The 12325-nt window shown below is 44.9% G+C and overlaps 1 pseudogene; it reads right to left on the reverse strand.

Annotated features, from left to right (window-relative positions):
* Positions 1-12325, reverse strand: part of LOC112257271 — a 46081-nt pseudogene that overhangs the window by 22640 nt on the left and 11116 nt on the right.

The raw sequence follows: 12325 nt of genomic DNA on the forward strand, positions 1-12325 counted from the left end.
AGGCCTGCCGGAAAGTAGAGCATTGCAGTAGTCTAACCTAGAAGTGACAAAAGCATGGATTAATTTTTCTGCATCATTTTTGGACAGAAAGTTTCTGATTTTTGCAATGTTACGTAGATGGAAAAAAGCTGTCCTTGAAATGGTCTCCTATAATACTCTGTAAATAGTTGGTACGTTATATCTCGTCAGGGGCAAATCAAGAGCTTTTACCCAAGGACATACTCAAGGTAGTCAACCTATTTTCACTATAAAATGTCATAGATGTGCCATTATATATGAACATAAAACACAAACTCACAGCAAATATAGTGTATATATACTGGGTGTACATTAAGATTACTCTCGTGTAATGTCATATTGGAATAAAGGGTCGGGAGACAGGCACAGGAATGCGTAATAGGGGTTTTTATTTCCCAAATTATAGCGTGCCATGTAAAGGCATGGGGACAAAGACCAAACAAGCATCTATACAAAACACAGGGTGGAAACCCAAACAAAATAGTGAGGAATACCTCAAATAAATACACAATCGCACAATGATTATCACCGTGATCATCTCTACAGTATATGTGGCACGAAAGCCAAAACAACATAGCCCAGGTACTCACACGAACCAACGGACATTGGAACAATAATCGACAGGACAATGGTAAACCAAGGGCACACTTATACAATTACTAATCAAAGGGAATAGGGACCAGGTGTGCGTAGTGACAGTTCCCGGAGGGATCCGTGACATGTGATCATGTTCTTCTTAATAAACACTGATGGCACTAAATACGGATGTCTTTCAAAGGATTTTATATTTCACCGGTGTGTGTAGTTTCATAGACAATTGCTTTGTGGTGTTGTCTAAAATACGGTATTCATGGTGGCACGTTTTGTCACATTATTGTTTTGAACATTAATTTCAGGACTGATGCCCAGCTAAGAATTCTACTCAATGCAGTCTTAATGGGTGCTGATGAAGATTCTGTCTAAAGTGCATTACAGTGGCTTGGAAACACGATGATATTTAAAAAGGCAAATAATTAATAGGATAAGTTTTTGCTATCATTGTGATATCGCCAGATTGACATTAAATGCAGTACAACTTTATCTATCTAGCTAAGACTGAGGGGCGAGCGCAGACATTTTTGCTCGCTAATGATAGCATTGCTAACTATTACATATGAACTTTGCTAGTTCATGGCAACATTACCATCTCTCTAAAGTAAACTTGACCACATCATAGTGATGGCAAAATGATCTTGTACTAATTATTTGTCTACTTTAGCAATGTCATTGTGTTTCTAGGTCACTATGGTGTAAATTTTACGAAGCAGATCAGCCCCCATTCAGAAAGACTGCGCATCAACCCTCCGTCAGTCATCAATATGCTGCAGCATCTGTACAACGTTGATAACGATGGCAACAACGCGACATGCAACCCATGAATTGGTATGAAAGTCTGTTTATTATCTATGCATAGCCACTTTATCCCTACCTTCATGTACAAATGATCTCAACTAACCTGTACCCCCACACATTGACTCAGTACCAGTACTCCATGTATATAGCCTCGTTATTGTTATGTAATCTTATTGTGTTCGTTTTTAATTTTTAAAATTGTTTATTTAGCAAATATTTATTAAACTCTATTTCTTGAACTGCATGGTTGGTTAAGGGCTTGTAAGTAAGCATTTCACGGTAAGGTCTACACCTGTATTCTGCGCATGTGACAAATAAAATTTGATTTGAAGTCAGGATTTGATACTGTACACTGTAAAACAAATACAAATAATAATATTCAAAGTACAATTGTAACGCTACCAGCTGCAATAAGATTTTGAGTTTGCTCAACAAATCTTTTTGTTGAGCAAACTCTCAATCCTATTGCAGCTGGTGCCTTACAATTGTAAATTGAATCAACAACTTTTTCGCCCACAGTGTAGAGAATGTCAGCCAGACGAGACTCCTTCCTGTGTCTATGACAGACCTCTTTGTTAGGTTATTTGGAGCTGGATGTGACTGAATTGGCACCCGTCAGGGCAGAGAATGACCGAGGCCGGAGGTCTGGCTCCAACTCTTTGGACATGGAACCATGCAGGGATCCATAGCCACCACTGCTACTGTGTGTGATGAGGCGTGCATTGGGGGGTAACGAGTCCAAACTACAGTTCTTGACCAGGGGTGTCTCTTGGATGCTGAAGAGGTGCACAATGAAGAATACCGTCCAGGTCAGAGCGGAGAAGAAGTAGATGACCTGGTACTCTGACCCCAGCAGTCGGCCCAGGGACGAGTGACCCCAGTCCATGGCTCCCACGAGGTACCCAAAGGCACCCCCTAGCCCTGCAACAGACAACAGGCACAATACCGATTGATTATCAGGTCAGGTGATGGGTGCCCAAGGCCACTAGTCATAGCCCAGGTCCTGTGTGGCTCAGTTGGTAGAGCATGGCGCGGTTCCCACAGGGGACCAGTGTAACTGACAGTTAGACTTAGAGGTTATGTTGTTGTCCTTTGTTTGAATTGTTTACGTGTCTGCTGTGCAGGGGAAATAATAAGACAAGCAGAACTTGTAGCTAATACTAAGTAGCTAATACTGTTGTAACGGGGATCCTTATTGTAGCAACACACTTTTGGAGGGAAGGCAATCCCGCGCTGTGTTAGCTAAGTTTTCATGTCATCGGGTGTAGTTCATAAAGGTTGCAGCGTGTATGTTGGGATGAAGTGTGAAGTTTGATTTCCTCCCTTCTGTAATAAGCAGCCAATTAGGTATTTTTCCTTTATTCATGTGTTTAATATGATACTGTTATAGCGCCGGTTAAACTGTTATGTATGTAAGCACTTCAAAGTTATACCAAGCTAATAAGTCACTCGTAAGATAAGGTTGTAAGAGTGTGCTTAACTGTATTTTTCATTTACTTTATAGTTCTCACGGAAGGTGATAATTCTGACTAAAACTACAGAATAAAGCCGCCAGTTAAAATCAAGGAACAGTTGTGCTCGTGGTTACTGAAGGGAGCTATAACCAGTATGAAAATGTATGCACTCACTACTGTAAATTGTTCTGGATAAGAGTGTCTGCTAAATTATGTAAATGTAAGCAATCATCAGATAGTGAGTACACTATCTTCATGGAAATTTTCAAAATCACCTCAGGCAATGTTTATAAATACAGTACAATTCCTGGATTGCATATGATTATCTGAAAAAACATTTACCTGTGGTGGTTGTACCATGTGCTGTATTAATACCGACAAGGTCTGATTTATAAAAGAATGCTTCTTACATCTGAACGTAAAGCTCATGTCACAATCCAATGTTGAGGCTGGGTTATCTCAGAGAACCTGAGAGTAATGATAAATATGTTTTGTCACGTAGTATGTGTGATCCTGGACACAGAACAAGTGGCTTGTTCTGTTAGACATATCCCAATAATATGGACATATGTTCCCTCAATTCTTACACCAGTACCCTACAATGAGAAACCTGTAAATCAATCTTTCTCATAAATTTTGCAGCACTTTTGAGTGTGTCAAACTAGGATTGGATGTCAAGTGTCTGCCTGCATTAAGTCTGGGCACACAATATGTTCCCTAAATGTTGCATCCTACCTATAAGAAACCTGCTTGCAAATTAAACGTTCTCATAAATTACGCATTTTGTGTACCACGCATACTCCCTGACTATAATATCAAAAACCCTCTCTAGAGCCATATATAGAGAAAGACATGGTAGGCTATATATGTATGTAATGTATATATAGTATCACTGGCCCCATCTAGGGAACTTTCAATAAATTCCCTGGTTTCCCAGAAATCCTGGTTGGAGAATTCTAGATTTCCTTTTAATTCCAATCTGAATCTGAAAATCCTCCAACTGGGATTTCAGGAAAACCATGGCATTTATTGAATGTTCCTGGAATTTTGCAACCCTAGCCCCATCCTTCCATTATGGTAAACTGTATGGAATTGCAGAGAAACTAGTACAACTTTATCCATTTTGTATCCATCCAAAGAAGCAGTTTAGAAAAAGTCATATCTGCATTACCATCTTTTTTTTATTTTTAAGTCTCAAACAACCGAGCAACAGCATACATTTCAGAAAATAATTGCCTGTTTCAAATAAACACAGAGTCTACATGAATTGTTTACAGGTTTACCATTAATTACCATGAATTTTTGAGGTTGTATTTGATTTGTTACATTAAATAATTGAGTAATGACAACAACAACATAAAATGGTGGCAATCATCCGTTTTTATCGCCAGTAAGAAACTGCTGGCCAATGGCTGCTAACAGCTGAGAAAGGGAAAGGGGATACCTAGTCAGTTGTACAACTGGATGCATTCAACTGAAATGTGTCTTGAACTGCTAGCTACAGTACCTGCCTAGAATAAAAAACAGTCAACAACTTTGGGAGTACAGACCCTTATAAATCGGCCGAAAATGCAGTCATAGATGAGAATAATTATTCTGTCAAGGAATTCATGTTTCACAGTATTCTAATTTGATGGTTGGAGATACAGTGCGAGTTAGAATTAATGGATATAAAACCAAAACCATAAATCCCATTAACATTCCACATGCTTAAAAATAATACATTTCACTAATCTCTAAAAACATCTAGAGATGGAAACAACTCTAGTTCTAAAATAATAATCAATAGATACTTCAAAGCTCTTGGACATGGCCTTTTTCAACACAACATGAAATGTTTTGGTTTCTTTATTTGTATATTTCCATGCATTTATCCACTAATTGACTCGAGTTGTCACCTCTAAATTCACAAGCTAATACATTTTTGTGAGTTGTGAGGGTAGTCAAAACGAAGGTCAAGGAATATTTTTTGTTCAGGCCGTGTAACTGCGAAGCTAATGAACAACACAAAAGACAAATATCATTACAACCATCCTCTCTGTATGAAGAAAACACACACACCTCCACATACCAGAGCTAAGGTGACTAGCAGGTCATGTGCCACCCCTCTCTCAATTCCAAACCATGACTGAGTATCTGCTGGATTAGAGCCTACCATACACAAACTCACACCACCCTGTGCCGGTTTCCCTGCCATCAATGAGTCCGCCTGCTCTCTCGCTAGTACACTGAAATACCTCCTCACATGCTTGTTCACTCACGCAATCACTGACTGACTGACTGAGTGAGCTCTGAGGGTCGTGTACTGTTTACTCATGACTAAAATGACTTCTAAAATGTCAAAATAATCACATTAACTCCATGATAACTTAAAGGAAAAATCATATTTTTTCATTAGTCCACTGTTAATATAGACCAACAGGTTTTCAAGAAGCAAAGTGTCACTTGCCACACCATCATGATGATGCAAAACACCCCTCTCGGGAGTGAGAGAAAGCTCGGGAGTGAGAGAAAGCTCGGGAGTGAGAGTAAGCTCGGGAGTGAGAGTAAGCTCGGGAGTGAGAGGACTCATTGTAAATAAGAATGTGTTCTCTTCTACACCGGGCTGATCTACAAAGCATTACGGGAGTGAGAGAAAGCTCGGGAGTGAGAGAAAGCTCGGGAGTGAGAGAAAGCTCGGGAGTGAGAGGAAGCTCAGGCAGGTAGGTAGATCTACCAAATCCTGGCTGGCTGGTGGTTTCAGCAGATCCTGGCTGACTGGCAGATCCTGGCTGACTGGCAGATCCTGGCTGACTGGCCGATCTGGCGGATCCTGGCCGACTGGCGGATCCCGGCTGACTGGCGGATCTGGAAGAGTCTGGCCGACTGGCGGATCTGGAAGAGTCTGGCAGATCTGGAAGAGTCTGGCTGACTGGCAGATCTGGAAGAGTCTGGCTAACTGGCAGATCTGGAAGAGTCTGGCTGACTGGCAGATCTGGAAGAGTCTGGCTGACTGGCGGATCTGGAAGAGTCTGGCTGACTGGCGGATCTGGAAGAGTCTGGCTGACTGGCGGATCTGGAAGAGTCTGGCTGACTGGCGGATCTGGAAGAGTCTGGCTGACTGGCGGATCTGGAAGAGTCTGGCTGACTGGCAGATCTGGAAGAGTCTGGCTGACTGGCGGATCTGGAAGAGTCTGGCTGACTGGCGGATCTGGAAGATTCTGGCTGACTGGCGGATCTGGAAGAGTCTGGCTGACTGGCGGATCTGGAAGAGTCTGGCTGACTGGCGGATCTGGAAGAGTCTGGCTGACTGGCGGATCTGGAAGAGTCTGGCTGACTGGCGGATCTGGAAGAGTCTGGCTGACTGGCGGATCTGGAAGAGTCTGGCTGACTGGCGGATCTGGAAGAGTCTGGCTGACTGGCGGATCTGGAAGAGTCTGGCTGACTGGCGGATCTGGAAGAGTCTGGCTGACTGGCAGATCCTGGCAGACTGAAAGATCTGGCTGCTCCATGCTGACTGGCGGCTCTGGCTGCTCCATGCTGACTGGCGGCTCTGGCTGCTCCATGTAGGCTGACAGCTCTGGCGGCTTCTTACAGATTGGCAGCTCTGGCGGCTCCGTGCATACTGGCAGCTCCTTGCAGACTGGCAGCTCCTTACAGACTGGCAGCTCCTTACAGACTGGCAGCTCCTTGCAGACTGACAGCTCCTTGCAGACTGACAGCTCCGTGCAGACTGACAGCTCCTTGCAGACTGACAGCTCCGTGCAGACTGGCAGCTCCTTGCAGACTGGCAGCTCGGGCTGCTTCATGCAGACTGACATCTCTGGCTGCTCCATGCAGACTGACATCTCTGGCTGCTCCATGCAGACTGGCAGCTCTGGCTGCTCCATGCAGACTGGCAGCTCTGGCTGCTCCATGCAGACTGACATCTCTGGCTGCTCCATGCAGACTGACAGCTCTGGCTGCTCCATGCAGACTGACAGCTCTGGCTGCTCCATGCAGCCTGGCAGCTCTGGCTGCTCCATGCAGCCTGGCAGCTCTGGCTGCTCCATGCAGCCTGGCAGCTCTGGCTGCTCCATGCAGCCTGGCAGCTCTGGCTGCTCCATGCAGCCTGGCAGCTCTGGCTGCTCCATGCAGGCTGGCAGCTCTGGCTGCTCCATGCAGGCTGGCAGCTCTGGCTGCTCCATGCAGGCAGGAGACTCCAGCAGCGCTGTAGAGGAGGAAGGCTCTGGCAGCGCTGAACAGGCGGGAGACTCCGACAGCGCAGGAGAGGCGAGGCGCACTGTAGGCCTGATGCGTGGTGCTGGTACTGGTGGTACTGGACCGAGGACACACACAGGAAGCCTGGTGCGGGGAGCTGCTACCGGAGGGCTGGGGTGTGGAGGTGGTACTGGATAGACCGGACCGTGCAGGCGCACTGGAGCTCTTGAGCGCCGAGCCTGCCCAACCTTACCTGGCTCGATGCCCACTCTAGCCCGGCCGATACGAGGAGCTGGAATATACCGCACTGGGCTATGCACCCGCACTGGGGACATCGTGCGCACCACTGCATAACACGGTGCCTGCCCTTTCTCTCTAGTCCCCCGGTAAGCACAGGGAGTTTGCGCAGGTCTCCTACCTGGCGTAGCCATACTCCCTGTGAGCCCCCCCCCAAGAAATTTTTGGGGCTGACTCCCGGGCTTCCTTGCCAACCGTGTTCCCTCGTATCGCCGGCTCCTCTCTCCGGCTGCCTCTGCTCTCCTAAGTGCCTCCACCTGTTCCCATGGAAGGCGATCCCTTCCCGCCAGGATCTCCTCCCATGTGTAGCAACCCTTGCCATCCAATATATCGTCCCATGTCCAATCCTCATTGCGCCGCTGTTGCTGCCTTTGTTGCTTCTCCTGCGGCTCCTGCCTGTTGACACGCTGCTTGGTCCGTTTGTGGTGGGTGATTCTGTTACGGTTTTCTATGTGTGAAGGAGAGTCAGACCAAACTGCAGCGTGTAGATTGCGATCCATATTTAATAACGAACGTAAAACACGAATCAAATAACAAACACTAACAAAAACAATAAACGTAACGAAAACAGCCTATACTTGTGTAACCTTACACATAGACAGGAACAAGGACACTAAGGACAATCACCCACGACAAACTCAAAGAATATGGCAGCCTAAATATGGTTCCCAATCAGAGACAACGATAAACACCTGCCTCTGATTGAGAACCACTCCAGACAGCCATAGACCTTTGCTAGATAACCCCACTAGCTACAATCCCGATACATACACACCAAAACCCCAAGACAAAACACACCACAATACAAAAACCCCATGCCACACCCTGGCCTGACCCAATACATGAAGAAAAACACAAAATACTTAGACCAGGGCGTGACACCGTGCACATCATTTTCGTGACAGTGTCAGACAACCCATCTATTGGGCTTGTCACTGGTACGTCCTGTTTGAGTTTTTTTCTTGTAAGCAGGAATCAGGAGGATAGAGTTTTGGTTAGATTTGCCAATGAGAGGCTGAGGGAGAGGTTTGTACGCGTTTCTGTGTGTGGTGTAAAGGTGATCTAGAGTTTTTTGCCTCTAGTTGCACAGGTGACATGCTGGCAGAAATGAGGTAAAATGGAATTCAGTTTCCCTGCATTTAAAGGTGTTCCAAATATTTGGTATACTCAGTGTAGACAGCTAATATAAACTCAGCAAACAAAATAAACATCCTCTCACTGTCACCTGCGTTTATTTTCAGCAAACTAACATGTGTAAATATTTGTATGAACATAAGATTCAACAACTGAGACATAAACTGAACAAGTTCCACAGACTGACAAAAATTGAATGTGTAAAATTAACAGTCAGTATCTGATGTGGCCACCAGCTGCATTAAAACGTCTTATGGCTGCAGGAGCATTATTGAGTAGCTTGGATGAAAGGTGCCCAGACGTGCCCAGAGTAAACGGCCTGCTCCTCAGTCCCAGTTGATAATATATGCATATTATTAGTAGTATTGGATAGAAAACACTCTGAAGTTTCTAAAACTGTTTGAATGATGTCTGTGAGTATAACAGAACTCATATGGCAGGCAAAAACCTGAGAATAAATCCAAACAGGAAGTGAGAAATCTGAGGTTGGTTGATTTTCAACCCAGGCCCTATTGAATTCACAGTGGGATATGGATGAAGTTGCAATTCCTAGGGCTTCCAGTAGATGTCACCGTCTTTAGAAACTTGAATGAGGCTTCTACTGTGTTGTGGGGCTGAATGAGAAGGGAATGATTCAGGTTACTGGCAGAGAGCCATTTCCTGGTCACACGCATGCTCCTCTACACACAAAGGAATTCTCCGGTTGGAACTTTATTGAAGATTTATGATACAAACATCCTACAGATTGATTCTATACTTAGTTTGGAATGTTTCTAAGACCTGTAATATCACTTTTTTAAGTTTTTGTCCGAAGTGATGCCTGACCTGCACGAGCGTTTGGATTTGTGTACCTAATGCCCTAACAAAAGTAGCTACTTGGACATAAATAATGGACATTATCGAACAAATCAAGCATTTATTGTGGAACTGCGATTCCTGGGAGTGTATTCTGATGAAGATTATCAAAGGTAAGGGAATTTAGAATTGAATTTCTGATTTCTGTTGACTCCAACATGGCGGAAAATTGTATTTGTTTTCTGAGTGCCGTCTCAGATTATTGTATGGTTTGATTTTTCCGTAAAGTTGTTTTGAAATCTGACACAGCGGTTGCATTAAGGAGAGGTATATCTATTTCCATGTCTAACACTTGAATTTTCATCGACATTTATAATGAGTATTTCTGCAAAATAATGTGGCTCTCTGCAATAACACCGGATGTTTTTGGAACTAGTGAACGTAACGCGCCAATGTAAACACAGATATTTTTATATAAATATGAACTTTATCAAACAAAACATACATGTATTGTGTAACATGAAGTCCTATGAGTGTCGTCTGATGAAGAGCATCAAATGTTAGTGATTCATTTTATCTCTATTTGTGCTTTTTGTGACTTGTCTCTTTGGCAGGAAAAATGACTGAGTTTTTCTTTGGCTTGGTGGTGACCTAACATAATCGTTTGTGGTGCTTTCGCTGTAAAGCCTATTTGAAATCGGACACTGTGGTGGGATTAACAACAAGATTACCTTTAAAACGGTATAAGATACATGTATGTTTGAGGAATTGTAATTATGAAATTTCTGTTGTTTTGAATTTGGCGCCCTGCACTTTTACTGGCTGTTGTCATATCAATCCCGTTAACGGGATTGCAGCCCTAAGAAGTTTTAAGTACTGCAGTGCATCTCCTCCTCATTTGCCAGTTCTTGCTGTGAGATGTTACCCCACTCTTACACCAAGGCACCTGCAAGTTCCCGGACATTTCTGGGGGGAATGGCCCTAGCCTTCACCCTCCGATCCAACAGGTCCCAGACGTGCTCAATGGGATTGAGATCCAAGCTCTTTGCTGGCCATGGCAGAACACTGATATTCCTGTCTTGCAGGAAATCACGCACAGAACGAGCAGTATGGCTGGTGGCATTGTCATGCTGGAGGGTCATGTCAGGATGAGCCTGCAGGAAGGGTAACACATGAGGGAGGAGGATGTCTTCCCTGTAACGCACAGCGTTGAGATTGCCTGCAATGACAACAAGCTCAGTCCGATGATGCTGTGACACACCACCCCAGACCATGACGGACCCTCCACCTCCAAATCGATCCCACTTCAGAGTACAGGCCTTGGTGTAACGCTCATTCCATCGACGATAAACATGAATTTGACCATCACCCCCGGTGAGAGAAAACCGCGACTCGTCAGTGAAGAGCACTTTTTGCCAGTCCTGTCTGGTCCAGCGATGGTGGGTTTGTGCCCATAGGCGACGTTGTTGCCGGTGATGTCTGGTGAGGACCTGCCTTACAACAGGCCTACAAGCCCTCAGTCCAGCCTCTCTCAGCCTATTGCAGACAGTCTGAGCACTGATAGAGCTACATTTTTATGGAATGGTCTGCCTATCCATGTGAGAGACTCAGTCTCAACCTTTAAGTCTTTATTGAAGACTCATCTCTTCAGTAGGTCCTATGATTGAGTGTAGTCTGGCCCAGGAGTGTGAAGATGAACGGAAAGGCACTGGAGCAATGAACCGCCCTTGCTGTCTCTGCCTGGCCGGTTCCCCTCTCTCCACTGGGATTCTCTGCCTCTAACCCTATTACGGGTGCTGAGTCACTGGTTTACTGGTTCTTTTCCATGCCGTCCCTAGGAGGGATGCGTCACTTGAGTGAGTTGAGTCATTGACGTGATCTTCCTGTCCGGGTTGGCGCCCCCCCTCGGGTTTGTGCCATTGGGGAGATCTTCGTGGGCTATACTTAGCCTTCTCTCAGGGTAGTAGGTTGAAGTTATCCCTCTAGTGGTGTGGGGGCTGTGCTTTGGCAAAGTGGGTGGGATTATATCCTGCCTGTTTGTCCCTGTCCGGGGGTATCGTCGGATGGGGCCACAGTGTCTCCCGACCCCTCCATTCTCAGCCTCCAGTATTTATGTTGCAGTAGTTTATGTGTCGGGGAGCTAGGGTCAGTCTGTTACTTCTGGAGTATTTGTCCTGTCTTATCCGGTGTCCTGTCTGAATTTAAGTATGCTCCCTCTAATTGTCTCTCTCTTTTTCTCTCTTTCCCTCTCTCTTCTCTTGGTGGACCAGAGCCCTAGGACCATGCCTCAGGACTACCTGGCCTGATGACTCGTTGCTGTCCCCAGTCCACCTGGTCATGCTGCTGCTCCAGTTTCAACTGTTCTGCCTACGGCTATGGAACCATGACCTGTTCACTGGACGTGCTACCTTGTCCCGGACCTGTTGTTTTGGACTCTCTCTCTACCGGACCTGCTGTCTCTAACTCTGAGTGATGGGCTATGAAAAGTCAACTGACATTTATTCCTGAGGTGCTGACCAGTTGCACCCTCTACAACCACTGTGATTATTATTATTATCTGACCCAACTGGTTGTCTTTGAAAGTTTGAACATCTTGGCCATGTTCTAATATAATCTCCACCCGGCACAGCCAGAAGAGGACTGGCCACCCCTCATAGCCTGGTTCCTCTATGTTTCTTCCTAGGTTCCAGACTTTCTAGGGAGTTTTACCTAGCCACCGTGCTTCTACATCTGCATTGCTTGCTGTTTGGGTTTTTTGGCTGGGTTTCTGTACAGCACTTTCTGACATCGGCTGATGTAAAAAGGGCTTAATAAATACATTTGATTGATTGATTGTTCTTAACTGACTTGCCTAGTTAAATAAAGGTTAAATATATATATATTTTTAAATATAATGCAAAACACACCATCATGATGATGCAAAACACACCATCATATGATGCAAATGTTGCGTTTACACACTGAAGGTAGGTAAGGAGTCAAACGCAGGAGAGCAGAGATGTCAGTGTAGCGTATATTTTAATAAGGGCAAGTCCTATAAAACGGTACAGTACAAT

This window comes from Oncorhynchus tshawytscha, linkage group LG09 (assembly GCF_018296145.1).
Source record: "Oncorhynchus tshawytscha isolate Ot180627B linkage group LG09, Otsh_v2.0, whole genome shotgun sequence".
Taxonomy (NCBI): domain Eukaryota; kingdom Metazoa; phylum Chordata; class Actinopteri; order Salmoniformes; family Salmonidae; genus Oncorhynchus; species Oncorhynchus tshawytscha.